We start from the raw sequence: 18,512 nt of genomic DNA on the forward strand, positions 1-18,512 counted from the left end.
TAGGTTTGACAGTTCTAGTTTAGGAATGACCCGTGTTATAGCTATACTATTTGTGCCACAAGTTCCTTCTTCAAATACCTCCTCCACTGATTCACAAGATTTTACTTCCAACACTTGAAGGTTTTGCATTTGTCCAACTACATAAGACGGAATCACACTTGACTATGCATCACAACTTTGTATACATATCTCTCTAGAATACTGGCATAAGGACCAAGAAACAATATTGATTTTGGAAACTGCAAGCAAATAAGAGTCAAAGTTAAACAAAATTATAAGGTTACTAAAACAATTATTTTTGTCACATACGTTACTTTACTGTACAACATATTAAAATTTGTTAAGATATGTTTAAAATAAAAAAAGGCTTAAAGAAGACTCTCAACACCTAGCTTTCGGTGCAATTTCCAAATAAGTGTTAAACCTTTGAGTGCCACATCACAAAACCTCTCATCATCCCACCTTTTTATACAAAGCTTTAATTCACAATGCACATTTTAACCATTTCAATACAAAACTTAAAATGAGTTCACCAACTGCTAGGATGCTATCACTATGCAGTATGCACACATGATCTGTTTAGTGTGGGGCATCTTTTTTATTAAGTGCTTAAAAACTAATTGTTGGCATCTCTAGTTAGTGACGGACCCAGAAATCTTTTTCATGGGGTGCGTGTTAGGGTATACATAGACACGTATATTTTGTATATTTTCTGGACGACAACAACAACACCACCAGCAACAACAACAACAACAACAACCGTACCATACCCCGTATATCCCACCAATAGCAGAGCTAGTGGTAGGGTCAGGGGAGGGTGAGATGTAGGCAAACCTTACCTCTATCCCTTAGGGGTAGAGAGGCTGCTTCCAGAAAGACCCACGGCTCAAAAACAAAAGCATACGAACAAACAAACGTGATACAAGCAGAAAAGACGGGTACCATAGTGAAATAAAACTACCAAATAGCAACAGGAGTGGGCATATACTACATAAACATTTATAGCATTATAAAACAACCAATGCACATGTTATCTAAAGACAATCATATGTTAAATCCCCCCTTAACCAAAAACTAGGCTACCTATATGTCATCCCTTAATAGTCCTTTACCTTTATCCTATGTCTCCACGAATCCCTATCATGGATCACGTCCTCAGAGAGATGCAACTATATCAAATCATGTCTAATCCGCTCCTCCCAAGTTAATTTATGCCTGCCTCTACTTTTCTCCCCTCCACAATGAAGTTTTCCACTGCTGTAACTGGTGTTGTAGTCTGCCTTCTCTTCACATGCCCAAACCATCTCAATCTCTCTTCTTTAATCTTATCCAATATACTAGCTACTCCTACCCTTTCCCTAAAAACCTCATTTCTTATCCGATCTAGTCTTGTGTATCCACATATCCACCTCAGTATCCTCATCTTTGCAATCTCCATCTTGCGCGCATGTGCCTTTTTGATGGTCCAACACTTTGTTCCATACAACATAGTAGGTCTAACCGCAACCCTGCTATGTTGTATGAAACAGAGTGTTGGGTCATCAAAAAGGCACAGGCACGCAAGATGGAGGTTGCAGAGATGAGGATGTTGAGGTGGATGTGTGGTGGATACACAAGACTAGATTGGATAAGAAAAATATATTCTTACGACGACTTAGAAATATTATATTTTTGTGATCGGTCCGAATATATATATTTTCATAATTAGTTTGAAATTATATATATATTTTACAATATTTCGGTAACATATATTTTCCGCTCAAAATATATATATACATGTGAAAATACGTCCAAATACTCATCGAAAGCCTGGATTTTGTCAAAATAATGTATTTATACCGAAAATACTCTACGCTTTGTTCCCGAGTTAAATTAAGGAGAGAAAAGAAAGGATTCCCTCCATTTCTCTTCACTCCATTTCCTTCGAAATTGGAAGAATGAATTTTAGGCCAAAAAACTCTCAGGGTTACAACTAAAAATTATTTCCTTTTGAAGAGGTATGGTCCCAATTCCCTGCCTACATGGCAGGGACCACACCACTTTTTGAGCATACATGGCGACCACATCAACAAAGCAATCCAGAAGCTTCTGGAAGATATGCAAGTGGCACCAAATATGCTCTACCAGACAAAAAGGACAACACGTGTCACCACTCGCAGAACGCCACATAGGCCTGCGGCAAATCAGGGGACAGAGCTGACAACACCGGTACAAGGTTTCCAGCATGGGCAAATGTAAGAACGCCACGTGTATCACTACACCTGCCGTGACAGAGCAGACCAAGAGGATATTCCCCTTGGTCGGACAGCTGGCACGCGCCCACAGCTGGCACAGCTGCTCCTCCCGTCTTCACCCTCCGGCTATAAATAGGACCCTTGGTCATTCAGGTTCAGGATCTTTACTCTCTTCATTCACAATATACACACACTGCTTTATTCTCTCAGAACAGTACTTATTCTCACGCCGGAGCCTGGTTAAGAGGGAAAACCCCCATCTCCCCCTCTTAACGAGACTAACGGCTTGCTGTTTTGCAGGATTCAAGCCACCGTTACGAGTCAAGGAAGAGGTTGAACCCATAGAAGAAATAACCCCATCGGTTAACCTTGGTGTTAATCGGTGTTTCATTATTGGCGCCATCCGCTTTTTTGCAAAACCAATCTCATCTCTTTTCTTTTCAAGAAACACTCGTAAAAATGGCTGAGCAAAACCCTTCACATCATGTAGATGGAGAAGTTTCTTCCTTTGAACTCGTTTCGGACTCAGCACACGTCCAAAGGGGTCAGAGGAACGAAATCATCCAGGAAGGGCAAACAAACAACGATTTTCCTAGCACTTTCGGAAGTGCATCCAGGGTTGCTAGCCAAACCACAACTGGACCCATTTTCCAAACACCCACCAGGATAATCACCCAGACCACAAACGGAGCCACTTTCCAACCTCCACTTGGGGTAGTCCAGCAAATACCCCCATCCGGGCTGGTTCAAACACCTCCGCCGGTGCACACATCAAACCATGGAACTGGCCCCTCAGCTCCATCGGAACAGGCACAACTAAATTTCTCTGCACTATTAGGGCTACCCGAAGGAAAAACTCTGGCTTCCTGGTACGCCGAGCAAATGGCATCTATAAACATGGTTTACACACAACTGAGCGCGCAACAAGCCCTGCTCCAAGCACAAGCTAACCAATCGGCGTTCGCTACTCCACCACAACGGTCTCTGAGTACACATACGACTCAGCAGGTCAATGCGTGGACTCTACGCCCAGAAAAAGGACCTGCAACAAAGGTTAGAAAGCCCAGCGCGCACGACACGCGCGACACTTATGGTGAAACAGAAAGCAACTATGTGCAGCACTCCAACTTACAACGAAAGCCGATTCAAAGCCGCCTGGGCGCGCGCAATATGAACAATGAGTGGGAAGACGAAGTGGAAGACCCAACGTACAAGGAAAGCACAGTGTTCAGCAGGTTACATCTGGAACACGCATCATACAAACCCGCCAAGCGCGCAGGGTACAACCCAAAGGCAGAGCATGATTATACCTTAAGCTACCGTCCAGACGACATGGCTGAATATTCAAAATTCATCAGGGAGATTGCCACAGCCGCTATAGACAAAACCAAGCTGCCGCACAACGTTGGCAAATACAATGGCCTGACAGATCCAGATGACCACCTCCAGGTTTTCAAAGGCGCAGGAGCAACAGGTGGGTGGAACCTACCAACTTGGTGTCATCTGTTCGCACAAACGTTCGTGGGCGCAGCGCGCGTCTGGTTCGACAGCTTACCAGCAGGAAAAATTAAATCATGGGTCGACTTCAGAGAGAAGTTCCTGGCACACTTCTCTCAGCAGCGGAGACACACCAGAGACCCAACAGATTGTCTGAACATATGGCGCCGAGACCACGGAAGCGTGGAAGATTTTATCACAAGATATAACAAGGAACGTCTGGAGATTGGAGACGTGGGTGAAAAGATGATGCGCGCGCACTTCATGAGGGCAGTCAAGTGTGATGATCTAATCAAGCGCGTGAAAGGAAGAGACGGAGGACCCAAAGATTGGGAAACCTTCATTGAGGCCGCCAAAACAATAGCGCAGATAGACAAACAGTTGACCGGCGACGACCACCGTCAACGCGCACATAACTCTAATGACCGACACGGTAGAAAAGGCAGAGGCCAGTCATGGAAGACTTCCAGTCACAGAGAAAGAAGCCCACCAAGAGAAGATGCGAGGCACACAATCAATCAGATAGCCCACCGAAAAGAAGTAAAAAGAGAAAACAGAGAGAAGCAGTGGACCCCATTGACAAAGACCACTTCAGAGGTCTTGGCCACTGAAAATCACCAATTCAAACCACCCCTGCAGATGCGCAACAAAAGGGGTCAAGATCCCAATCTCTACTGTGAATTCCATAAAGACACGGGTCACCAAACCGATGACTGTTTTAGCCTGAAGCAAGAAATCGAAAGGGCCCTGAGAGATGGAAAGCTCACTCACCTGGTCAAAGGCGGAAAGCGCGACTACCGCCAAATCCAAAGACGAGAAGAAGGACCAGATAACAAAAAGCTCAGGAAGTTGGAAACCCACATGGTTCAGGGAGGTCCACGAAGACCAAGGAAGAACTACAACAAGCGCGCACAAGATGATTCATGGCGCGAGAAGCAAGTCATTTTCCCAGTTGTTAGAGGAGGCCCAAGGGAAAAGCAACCGATAGTTATTCCAGGTGTGATTGGTCACTACCAGACAGACTACATCTTCATCGATGCGGGGAACACCGCGGATATCATATATGATCAATGCTTCAATCAATTAGATCAGGAGGACAAGGCGCGCTTGGAACCAGTTGACTACCCACTAACTGGTTTCTGCAACGAAGCCGTCTTTCCCTCGGGACAGATATCATTCCCGATGTTACTTTAGGATGGAAGAAATTCAAGAACAGAAGAGGTCACGTTCATGGTGCTACCCGCACACTCAAGACACGACATCCTCCTAGGAAGAGAATCCCAAGGAGACTTCAGTATGATTTGCTCTGCACCACATTCAGCCGTTGGATTCCCAACAGAAACAGGCATCGCACTGATATACGCGAGCAAGGAAGTTCTAGCAACAGACGAGGTGAGGCCTGTTGTAACAACTGTCACTAAAATCCATAATTAGGATGGTAATTAGCTATTAAGAAAACCCTAATTGAGACATCCAAGTGATTCTACGCAAACCCTAAAATTTCCAGAACAATCAGAATCAGGATCAGGGCCCCTAAAACTCAGGGGGGGCAAAACCTTAGTTACGATTATCTAAATAACTTGCTGACCGTTTTGAATTTTACAATTTTATCAACTCAGCTAAGCTACTTAGACACGAAGCTACCTATAGAAAATAGGTGACCACTCGCGTAGCGCGACGCCCATGGGGGTACCCCTCGCGCTACGCTACAGGGACAAATTTCGCGTAACATAGGTTACCACTCGCGTAGCGCGACGCCTATAGTGATACCCCTCGCGCTACGCGACAGGGTCAAATTTTGGGTATAAATAGAGGGGTCTGGCACTTGCATTTTGGTGTTAATTCGACGAAGAAATTCACTTCGTAGACGAAGTTATACACTATTTACTACAAAAACACACACGATTCACGAAGTGCTGCCACAATCAGGGTATAACTCGATCGCTATTACGATTCAACGTCCGATCGATTATAACTATCCAACGATAGTCCAGGTGCTGCTCAATTGAGCTTGTACTTTGATTATTCGTCGTGATTTCGACTTGAATATTAGAGTGCTGTTCGAATTCGGACTATGCTCTGTTATTCGTTGTGAATCCGATTGAATTATCGAGTAATTTCACTGATTAATCGCTGTGAAGGTTTAATCTCGTGAATTGACGTAACTGCTGAATTAGTTACTAACCTATTGTGTGTGTGCATTATTATTAAATTAGGTTAAATCAAGGCTAATCAGTAGGCTTATACCTTGCCCGATAAATCTGCAATGTGAGTCGTTTTCTTTTTATCAAACTGTTTTACAATACCTCAAAGTATTTTCAAAGTGTTATAATTACAGGGATTAAGTCGTGGTTATCTTAACCGCTGGTTAGTGGGGTATTGTGCACATTACTAATTTCTCACGGTTAGGCAATAAGCCCTAACATGGGTTAGGCTAATAAGACCTAACAGTGACAAAACGTCACTAATTGGGTGACTGGACCCAATAGTGGTATGACCATCGTCACACGGGTGGCAAGACCAGATATTAATTAAGATACTGCCATAGTAATCGCTCTTATGCTGTAATTTATAACTATGTGTCATTTTTATCAAAATGAATGATTCACTCAGTATTTCCCCGCTGACAAAACCTTTTTACAACATGTTTCAGGTGACCTATTAAATTAAGTACACGTGCTACGGAGCACTATCAAGCTTGAAGTGGTGGCTCAAATAAAATAAATAAACATGTTTGTAAAATAATGAAATTATGATATTTACGGGGTTGATCCTAAATGTAAATAAATAATACTCGGGCAAAATTTTCAAGTTTAAAACGATCCTGTTAAGACTTCCGCTATAAAAATAAATACCACGGGATTTTCTGTCCCGCGGCTCCCGAAACGGGTCAAACCGGGTCGGGGGCCGTGACAGAAAAAGGTGGTATCAGAGCCACTGATCAAGCCACTGATTTAAGCCTATTAAGTATTTAGAAAATACTTAATTTTATTAAATTGCTATTTTGTGATTATGTGCTTTATTATCTGATTAATTGCATATAGTATCGAATAGATTTTATATGTTTAGCAATTAATAAATAAATTAGACTAAAATTTTAGTGCCTTTACAAGTCTAGAAGTCTTATTCAGTATATATATAAACTTATAAATAAAACTTAGGGTACTTTAAAATTCTAATTGTTCTGGTAGTTAAACACATATTTCTATCAAAATTTGTTATAAATTCTGACATAATAATTGTGTGTATTATGCAAAAACAGCATGAATGATTTGTCTGATACCCTTAAGAAGTTAAATCTCTATCCAGTAAGAGTAGAAGTTTCCAGAGATTTTAATAGATATATACCAGATATGGAGGAACCTATAGAATTTAATGTTATACCTTTCGAGCCTAAGAAACCGAAAATTGAAGAAAGTTCTAGGCAAATTAAGGGGTTACCATCTCAAGAAGAAATAGATCTTACAATAACAGACTATAGTATTATCAAGACTATTAATGAAACACAACTATCAATGAACTTAGAACCAGCTATTCCAAACCTTTCAGTACACTCGCAACCTTTCAAAATAGACGAATGGTTGACTCAGGAAATACAGCTACAGAACAATCCCTATAAGCTTTTTCCTCAGTTCAATCCAGAACCAAAATCCACCAATAAGTAACAAGAATATAGCTAGACTCCGCCACTTTGACTAAGAATTAATGTATACTGGGAATAAGATCTAAGAAATTGAGGAATAAATCTCCTAAGAGGAAACACTGTTATTAGAATATCATTTACCAAAGAATAGGAGACTTATGGAACAAGGATTGTGTAATAATAATAGTCAAAATCAGTCTGTAAAATTTTTACAAATAAAATTTTGTAAGGCATATTATTATTTCGAGAAATCAATAGTTTGGCTATATAAAACTATATAATAATTTTGTGTATACTTGTTATTTATTTGATACTAATACAATCATATATATATATATACAATTAGTTGTCCAATGGAAAACGCTAATAACGAACCAGTTAACGAGGATAGTCAATCCGAGCAACAATCAGGGGTTCAATATATGACTAGGCAGGATATAGAAAATATCGTTTCTCAAGGGATAGCCAATACTATTCCAACAATGATTGCTCAGGGGATAGCCAACGCTATTCCAGCAATTGTCACTGCTGTTAAAAATCCCGTAGAACCACAGCAAATTATTCCTAGCAAACGTATTTCTGAAGATAATTTCAGTAATAGCGTAAACGGAGGCAATGATCATGTTAATCATGATAAAGAACCGCGACAAGCTCCGCTCCCTAAGAAAAGGAAAGCTGCAACGCCTGGTTGCACTTATAAGGAGTTTCTTGCCTGTAAACCCGTAGAGTTCGCAGGCAATGAAGGGGCAACTGCGGCACTGCGCTGGTTAGAGAAAACCGAGGCAGTAATCAGAATAAGTAAATGTGTTGAGGAAGATAAGGTTATGTACGCTTCACACCTTTTCAAGGAAGAAGCGTTAGAATGGTGGAATACAGTGTTACAAGCCAAAGGAAGTGACGTAGCCTATGCCATGGGGTGGGAAGAATTTAAGCGATTAATAGAAAGGAAATTCTGTCCCGAATATGAAAAAGAGCAAATGGCAAATAAGTTTTTAAGTCACCGAATGGTAGATGTAGATTGCCGAGGGTATACTTCAAAATTCTTTGAGTATGCCAGAATTGTACCTACTCTGGCTTCGCCGGAACCGGTACTTATCTCTCGCTATATCTGGGGTTTGATTAGTGAGATTCGTGACATTGTCAAAGCTGCGAGACCTCGCACAATTGACGATGCGGTAGAATTAGCTAACACTCTAACTGACGGAGTGGTACGCACACGGGAAGAAAATAGGAGGAAGGATTTAGCCCAGAAAATTTCCCAAGAATTTCATATAGGTAATAGTAACAATTTTAAGAAAAGAGAAAACGGGCGATTTTCCACTATTCCATTTTGCGATATCTGCAAAGGAAAGCATTTTGGAAAATGCAAAGGATGCTGCAATTTTTGCAAAATTCCAGGACATCGAGAAGAGGATTGCAGGAAAAAGAAGGCAATCACTTGCTACAATTGCGGAGAACCCGGACACTTCAGAACAAGCTGCCCGAAATTAGGCAATTCAGCAAACGAAAAGACGAAACCTGCAGAAGGGACTACCAAGAAAAACGCAAGAGCTTTTCAATTAACTACTCAGGAAGCTGAACTCATTCCTGACATCCTAGTGGGTACGAGTATTATTTGACTCTGGTGCAAACCAAGGTTTTATAAATACTTCATTCTGTCAAAACTCCTAACCTATCATTAATCAAACTTAGGCAAATCTTTACAGTCAAAATAGGCAAAAAGGAAAATATAGAACTCTCAGGTCATAGAATTTTTTCGCCAATCTAATTCCTTTAAAATTAGCCGAGTTTGAGGTGTGTTAAAAATAGATTGAGTAGTAACCAACCCTGCTCGAATTCTCCGTAATAAGAACTTTATAGAAAATCCAGGCACCCGCCGGAGAAGTATTTATGATTACAGGAAATAAACTACGTAAGGTCACATGATGAATCATGAAGGTATTTACTTAGATCCTGCTAAGATAGCAGCAAATCACTAAAATGGAAGATTTCGCAATCCTTAAATGGAAATTAGGAATCTTGTAAATTTAGCCAGATACTATAGGCAGTTTATTAAGGAATTCACTTAAATAGATATATCCTTAACTAAGCTAAAACAGTTAATTCTAAATAAGAACTTAAACAAAAAGAAGCCTCTAGCATAAATTAACAAATATTCCAATCCTAGCCTTACCAGAAAGAACAGAAGATTTTAAAGGTATACGGTGATACTTCAAAACTAGAAATTGGGTGTATGGTAATGCAACACAAAAAGGTAATTGTGTATGCATCAAGGCAATTGCAAAAGCACGAAGAAAGCCTTACCCCTTGTAAGCTTAAAAATTAGAAACCACAAGTTACTCTTAAGATTAGGAAACATTATCTAAGTAAGTTTTCTATCCATATGGGTCATAAGAATTTAAGATATATATTGGAGCAACAAAAATTAAACATGAGGAAAAGGAAATCCTCAGTAACTACACCTGTGATATTCAGTATCACGAAGAAAGACTGAAGACGGTTAGAAGAATTATAGCCGTCGAAGTTCGAGTTGGAGACAAAATGAAAGTATTTTCTTGGAAAGGAATTTATAAATTCAGTAAGAAAGGAAGTTAAGTCCAAAATACATAGGACCATTTCCAGTAGTCCAACGGATAGGACTAGTTGCTTATCACCCATAACTACCAGAAGACCTAGTTGGAATACATAATATGTTCCATGTATTCAATCTCAAGAAAAGTCTAGCAAAACAAATCCCTGGTCGTACCTCTTCAAGATGTAGAGGTAAACAAGAAGTTTAAGTTCATAGAGAAACCCCTACAAATAGAAGATCGGAAGATTAAGTCTCAAACACAAACGACTAATGCTAGTAAAAGTCAAATAAGAATCCAGGAGAGGACCAGAGTACACTTGGGAACTGGAATCAAAGATGAAGAGAAATCACCCTCATCTATTTCAGTAAATCTCGAGGACGAGATTTTTCTTAAAGGTGGGGAGGATGTAACAACTGTCACTAAAATCCATAATTAGGATGGTAATTAGCTATTAAGAAAACCCTAATTGAGACATCCAAGTGATTCTACGCAAACCCTAAAATTTCCAGAACAATCAGAATCAGGATCAGGGCCCCTAAAACTCAGGGGGGGCAAAACCTTAGTTACGATTATCTAAATAACTTGCTGACCGTTTTGAATTTTACAATTTTATCAACTCAGCTAAGCTACTTAGACACGAAGCTACCTATAGAAAATAGGTGACCACTCGCGTAGCGCGACGCCCATGGGGGTACCCCTCGCGCTACGCTACAGGGACAAATTTCGCGTAACATAGGTTACCACTCGCGTAGCGCGACGCCTATAGTGATACCCCTCGTGCTACGCGACAGGGTCAAATTTTGGGTATAAATAGAGGGGTCTGGAACTTGCATTTTGGTGTTAATTCGACGAAGAAATTCACTTCGTAGACGAAGTTATACACTATTTACTACAAAAACACACACGATTCACGAAGTGCTGCCACAATCAGGGTATAACTCGATCGCTATTACGATTCAACGTCCGATCGATTATAACTATCCAACGATAGTCCAGGTGCTGCTCAATTGAGCTTGTACTTTGATTATTCGTCGTGATTTCGACTTGAATATTAGAGTGCTGTTCGAATTCGGACTATGCTCTGTTATTCGTTGTGAATCCGATTGAATTATCGAGTAATTGCACTGATTAATCGCTGTGAAGGTTTAATCTCGTGAATTGACGTAACTGCTGAATTAGTTACTAACCTATTGTGTGTGTGCATTATTATTAAATTAGGTTAAATCAAGGCTAATCAGTAGGCTTATACCTTGCCCGATAAATCTGCAATGTGAGTCATTTTCTTTTTATCAAACTGTTTTACAATACCTCAAAGTATTTTCAAAGTGTTATAATTACAGGGATTAAGTCGTGGTTATCTTAACCGCTGGTTAGTGGGGTATTGTGCACATTACTAATTTCTCACGGTTAGGCAATAAGCCCTAACATGGGTTAGGCTAATAAGACCTAACAGTGACAAAACGTCACTAATTGGGTGACTGGACCCAATAGTGGTATGACCATCGTCACATGGGTGGCAAGACCAGATATTAATTAAGATACTGCCATAGTAATCGCTCTTATGCTGTAATTTATAACTATGTGTCATTTTTATCAAAATGAATGATTCACTCAGTATTTCCCCGCTGACAAAACCTTTTTACAACATGTTTCAGGTGACCTATTAAATTAAGTACACGTGCTACGGAGCACTATCAAGCTTGAAGTGGTGGCTCAAATAAAATAAATAAACATGTTTGTAAAATAATGAAATTATGATATCTACGGGGTTGATCCTAAATGTAAATAAATAATACTCGGGCAAAATTTTCAAGTTTAAAACGATCCTGTTAAGACTTCCGCTATAAAAATAAATACCACGGGATTTTCTGTCCCGCGGCTCCCGAAACGGGTCAAACCGGGTCGGGGGCCGTGACACCTGTGAAAGCAAGTAAACCAGCGCCACGAGCAGAGGCAGAAAAATGGGTGTTGAACAGTGCTCACCCAGAGCAAACAGTTACCCTAGGACCTGCGATGTCCGATTTAACACGCGCAGCACTCAAGAAGTTATTACACGAGAACATGGACGTGTTTGCCTGGACACCAGCTGACATGGTTGGTGTTCCACGGCACATAGCAGAACACCGTTTAAACGTCTCAGAGGACGCAAAGCCAGTGGTACACACCAAGCGCCACCTGGGCGATATAAAGCACGACGCCATGAAAGAGCAAGTACTGGAATTGCTGAATGCAGGCATCATTAGAGAAGTCAGATACCAAACATGGGTGGCAAGCCCAGTGATGGTAAAGAAACCAAATGGCAGCTGGAGAATGTGTGTCGACTACAAAGATCTAAACAAGGCATGTCCGTGAGACTGCTACGAGGGAAAACCCCCATCTCCCCCTCTTCATTCACAATATACACACACTGCTTTATTCTCTCAGAACAATACTTATTCTCACGCCGGAGCCTGGTTAAGAGGGAAAACCCCCATCTCCCCCTTTTAACGAGACTAAGGGCTTGCTGTTTTGCAGGATTCAAGCCATCGTTACGAGTCAAGGAAGAGGTTGAACCCATAGAAGAAATAACCCCATCGGTTAACCTTGGTGTTAATCGGTGTTTCATCACCTTTCAAATTATTTCTTTTCTCTTCTTTAATAAAACTCGGGAACATAACGTAGTGGAACTAAAAAAATAATTGATTAAACAATATTTGATTTGATGCCAGGGTAACTTTATATAAATGTAACCAAGTTTACCAATTGTTCCAATTAAGTCACTGAAACTTTTTTTGTTTCCCTAAAGTCACTAAAGTTTCATTTGTTGTTTAAATACTATGCAATTATCAGGTTACCAGGTCACCATTGATAATATGTCAGGTTTCATAGAAAAAATGTTTTTTTTTTATTATTTTAAAACATTAGTTTCCCCAATCAAATACAAAAATTACATCATTCGTAACATCAATTGAAAGTATGAAACGACACACAAGAGTTTACTGGAGATGACGTCAAGATTTTTTGTCGTCACCGGAGATTGACGAGACACACACGAGGAGTTATGAGAAGGGAAAAAAGAGGTAGAAACGTCCTGGATATGACGGCGAGATTTTCCATCACCGGAGCGATTTTTTGGGTTCATAAAAGAACTTCTTTGTTCTCATGACGAACAAGATGTTCACCGGATCTGGAAAAGTAAAGAGGTCCAACAAAGCCCTCTTTGATGTTAATTTCATTTTTTATTCATACAATAAAGACATTACTTTATTTTTATAGTTTATGAATGAAAGTTAATAATAGTTTCATTGGGCAATTCATGTGGGTTGGGAGGAATTCGTAGGTTTAAGGTGTACGTTGTCCATGGTATGGTCGATCGAAAGTTTGAAGAGTTCATGGTGGTTGGGAGGTATACATTATGTTTTGATTTTATAAAATCTACTTAACATATATATAATATGCACATAAGCACTAAAAGAAAATAATAAAAAAAAGTGGTAACCTGTTGACCTGGTAATTACACACTAATAAAACACTAAATTTAAGTTTAGTTATTTAAAGAGACAAAAAAAGTTTAGATGACTTAATTGGAACAACTGACAAACTTGGTTACATTTATATAGCATTTTCCCATAAAATAAATACAATTTCCTTTTAGAAATAAATACTGTGGTAGTTTGTTTTACAAATTTTTTTGAATGGCAAAACGGATCTTAGGCCTTTGGGTATACTTTAACCCATCTTAACTCCATCTAAATGCCACATCAACCTTTTTCCTCATTTTATTTTACCTCACTACAAGGAAATGGTTTAATCCATTTGAACTCCATCTAACCCTATTTTTTAGTGGTTTTTGGTTTAAAAAATAAAAAATAATTAATTCTGTCTCTTAACATCCGGTTAACATGTTAACATACAACATATAATGCCCTTTAACACAAGGAAGGAGTGGTTTGTAATCTTGGTTAACATGCCATATCAGCGTTAACATCCAAAATGTTAGAGTATACCCCATGACCTTATGGATCTTATTGACAAACAAAATCAAAGGAATACAACCCAGCAAGATACTAGGGGAAAAACAGTGACAACTTTTAAAAACAAACAGGAACTTGTTATAAAACATTAAAACTACTGCAGCACCAATCCTCCCATGGTGGCATCTTTATTTTGATCTTTGATTCAGCCAAGAAAAAGTCGTTTCCTTTATCTCTTATTTCATTTCACCCGTTATGCTTCTCAAAATTTTTTCATTCCATACTTTCCAGATGGTCCATATAGTGCATAAACAAATTGCATAAGCCTACTTTCCAAGCTGCCGCAGCGAATCCGCATGTCAACAAAAGATGGTCAGCCCCTTCGTCCGCTCCACCGCAAAAGTCTGCACGTTATAGAAGGCAAACCTACTCCCCGAACAGAAAGAGCTTTTGCAGTCGGAATTCTGTCTTCAATCGCTCTCACACAAACATATTAGTTCTTTTCGTCGCCCAATTATTCCACACAAAGTCACTTGCCGGAGCGTTTAAATCTAATTCTTGCTAAATGCTGTCGAACTTTCTTTAATGTATACCCTTCATTCTCATCATCTTTCCACACCCAATGGTCCTCTTTATACAAAATACTTGGCTGCAATAATATGTTTTTTAACTGATTCATCTCCTCTTTTTCAATATCACTACATGGAATTCTCAACCATATCCAATCCCAAACCTTCGCCCCATTAATTATCGAGTAACATTCACTAACCTTTGCTCTTTTGAACTTTGCTAACTGGTACAAACTAGGAAATTGGTCTCGTAAGGGGTTGTCTTGTCTCCGACCCACAAATCCACCAAGAAGAAGAGCGACTTATCACCTACACTTCAGCTGTTTCAATACATCAATATATATTTCGTTTTGTGAACTCTTTGCCAACTTCAATGATTTGCCGGCATGGAAGATGAATAGGGAGCTCAAATTTCTAATCTCAAATCAACAACAACACCTGAAGATCAGACATTGATTTTTCTTGATTCTCTGGATGATTATCTCATCCTCATTCAAACCTTAACTTCCACACTTCGCCACGAATTCAACACTGGATCCATAAACTTTCTTTCTCCAATACTCTATACTTTTTTCTTTCTTTCAGTTTGTCGTATGATCTACGTGATTGTGTTATTAAAACTTGATTTTTTTTTTTTTTTGGAAATAGTTTGGGATTTTTACAATTTCAGTTACTTTATCATGATTCCTTGTCAGTTATCATAAAATTGTTGTATTTAGATATTATATTATCCTTTTCGATTTTTAATTTTGAACTGTTTAGGTTGTGCTAGCAAATAGAACTAGGGTTTAATTTCAGATCTGTTTTTGGTGCATATGGGTCACGTGGGTTACCCGTCAAATACCCAACTGATTGGGTTTCAGATCCTTTTCGATTGGGCCTCCGGATCCTCGGGTTTGGGCTGCTACTCGACCCAACTGATTGGGTTTTCTTCCTTGTACTCAAGTAGGGGTATGCAATGTTTTCAGGACCGGAGGTCGACCAGTCGCCTTACTGGGTCAAAGGTCGGACCGGTTCGACCGGATTTAAGACCTGGATTACGTTGTAAATTATATAAAAATATATATAAAATATAGAGATCAATTAGCCTTTGATGCTCCTTAAAATTTTTGATAAACTTGTAAGCAGAAGTTTCAATGTTGAATTTCATTAAAAAATCATGATTATTATTTTATATCTTTATATTAGTAGGCAAAATAGAAAAGAAAAATTAAATTACATATGTTCAAAAGTAACAGGCGGTAACTAGTTTTATTGGGAAACATGATATATATCTGAACTTACTTGTTGCTTTTTCAATATTTTCCCAATGCAATGCATAATGGTTATATTAATATAATAACAAACACTTCATCTTCTTCAATTAAGTTGCTGCTGCAACTTTTAATCGACCAGACTTTTCGTTTTTCGACACCGGAAAATATCACCGCTGTGAACGCCCGGCCCGACCGCTCGGCTACCAGCCCAACGACCGCCCCTTTGTTGAAACGGCCCAAAACAGAGAACAGGCCCGCTGCAGTCTCCGGTATGGTTATATATGTTCACCTTATTTGCATACGTTTCTTTTAGGGAATTGCCATGTGTTTGTTTGTGTATAAAAATGAACAAAATCATGTGTTTCTAATGATATGATGTTCAGGGATGGCTGGAGTTAGCAAGTGCGAAACATTCAATGGGTGCTTCCCGTGTAAACACTTCCTTGCTTAGCTTAGTTAAAACACCGTTCGGCTGCTACAAAAGTGGAGCTAGATTATCATGACAATGGTACTTCCTTCTCTTTGGTATAAAATAAATTTAGACAAGTTACACTGAAAGAATAATATACATGAGAAACTAACTAGTGAAATCTTGAGGACTATTGAGCCTTTCTGTAAGAATAGTTGTCGAGTGGTCGAAGAAGAAAGAGAAAGAACACTTGATGCCACTGACTAAAGGTCGGAAAGTGGATAACTGGTTAAATAGGTCAACTTTTGATACGAGTTGAAACAAACCGGAATTAACCGGTTGCCAGAACGCTGTTTGTTTAAAGTTTTCGTATTTTGAATATAAATTAGTTAATTTGTCAAGATTAGAAATTTAATTTTTTAATAATAATGTAACTCTTTGAAAAATTTATTATGGAGGTTTTATGTGTTGAAAATACACTATAGACAACTTCCAACCCATTTGACTGATTACCATTTTAGATAGCATTTTTTTGTTTCCGATTTGACCCGTAAGAGATATAACATAGCTTGAAGAGACTTTTTTATAACTAAATGGGCTGAATTCGCCACCTCTAGTAAAAAAAAAAAAAACAAATTAACATAAGCCAAAACCGATTAAGGTTATAATTAATTCTTAGTTTACTCTCACAACCATAACCAGTTGGGTCCTCTCTAGTTATCCTCCATACTGAATTGCTTTCTTTCAACTTATCAACTAGTTACTTTACTCTCAGTTGACTTAAAAATATTATTGTTTGGATGTTAACTGGATAAAGATGAATATTTTATAAGAAGCCTGGAGTAAGATTTTGTTCTTTTGGTCTTATAGGTCACTCTTAACATCCAGCTTCAGTAAAATGTCATCTGTAATTTTATGCGGGGATACAAAATTATTTACTAATTTTCCATCCGTTTTAGGTGGCTCTACAACAAAGTGACCACAGTTCAGTTTATGTAAACGGACATCTACTCATGAAAAAAACTCATCTCTCGAGAAGGAAAATGTCGAGGAAGACGAGCAGTGAAAAGAAAATATGAGCAGTCTGGAATCTGATTAATATTTTGTTCATTTTTAAGTTTGTGTGTCATCTTTGCAAGAACCAATTTACAGCACATCCGTGCTCATTTCATCCCTTTTTGTATTCAAAGTTCTATTAAGGTATGCCTTCTGCTCAATTTCTTTATCTGTATTATTTATACACAGCCAATTTCAACTTGTTTGCATGATCAGTTCCAGATAAGTAAAAAGTTTATGCATGTCAACTGTTTGATGAAATGTCTGAATGACTTTACATTGATTATGACCAATAGTTTGGATTTGGATGGTAAAAGGATTAGAACCAAGGTTGGTTTGGCATACATAATTCATTTTAGTGATATGATATACATATATAATTAGGGGTAAGTTCTTGTACAAATAATTTTAACATACTAAACATACAAATTGAAGGAAAACTCAAAAAGACAAGGTGGCATTTTTGTAATTATCAATAACTATCAAAGTTACTCTACAAATATACCTAAAAAAACCTAACCACTCCCCCACCCCCAAAAAAAACCTAAACCCCCCCCCCCACCCCAAAAACCTAAAAAAAACCTACCCCCCACCCCCCAAAAACCTAAAAAAAAAACACAAATTATTTTATTTTATTTTATTTTTTTAACATTTTTTATTAAAAAATCGCTACTTTTAGTAGCAGCCAAAAAAAAAAAATTTTTTTTTTCTAAGGAAATGTAGCGATTTTTTAATAAAAAATGTTAAAAAAAAATTTGTGTTTTTTTAGGTATTTTTGGATCTAACTTTGATAGTTGGTGGTAATTACAAAATGCCACCTTGTCTTTTTGGGTTTTCCTTTAATTTGTATGTTTAGTATGTTAAGATTATTTGTATTTGATCTTTTGCCATATAATTAGATCTTAATCTTTATATGAAAGTTATCACCAAATTAAGTTTAGACTGTGTTCAAATAGTTTGGAATGCCATTTCAAAGATAAAAGGGACAAAAAGCTTAACGGGTCAAACGGGTGGGAAATTGACAATTCCGTCAAAATATAGAAATCAGGATTTCTATCAATCCTCTATAAACGTTGACGCTTACTTATGGTTTGAGGTACTTATAAAACAATCCAAATGAGTTGAACTGAAAATCCCATAGATGATTTCGAACAACTTACAAACTTGAATTCATATTTCAGGTATGCATTTTGCTCAATTTCTTAGCTGATAGAAAGCTTTTGTGTAAAAGAATGAATTTTGGTTTTTAGGATTAACTTCCCCTCACGTCACTACAAACCAAAACTAAAAATATATTCAACAATGATGACTATCTAGTGAAT

General features: G+C 38.5%; 1 long non-coding RNA gene across 1 annotated transcript; it reads left to right on the plus strand.

Annotated features, from left to right (window-relative positions):
• Positions 1–14,744: 14,744 nt before the first annotated feature.
• On the plus strand, positions 14,745–17,525 carry LOC110905246. Its single transcript, XR_002572975.2, has 3 exons — positions 14,745–15,994; positions 16,109–16,233; positions 17,094–17,525. It is a non-coding gene; the product is annotated as an uncharacterized LOC110905246 (long non-coding RNA).
• The last annotated feature ends 987 nt before the right edge of the window (positions 17,526–18,512 follow it).

This window comes from Helianthus annuus, chromosome 14 (assembly GCF_002127325.2).
Source record: "Helianthus annuus cultivar XRQ/B chromosome 14, HanXRQr2.0-SUNRISE, whole genome shotgun sequence".
Lineage (NCBI taxonomy): Eukaryota > Viridiplantae > Streptophyta > Magnoliopsida > Asterales > Asteraceae > Helianthus > Helianthus annuus.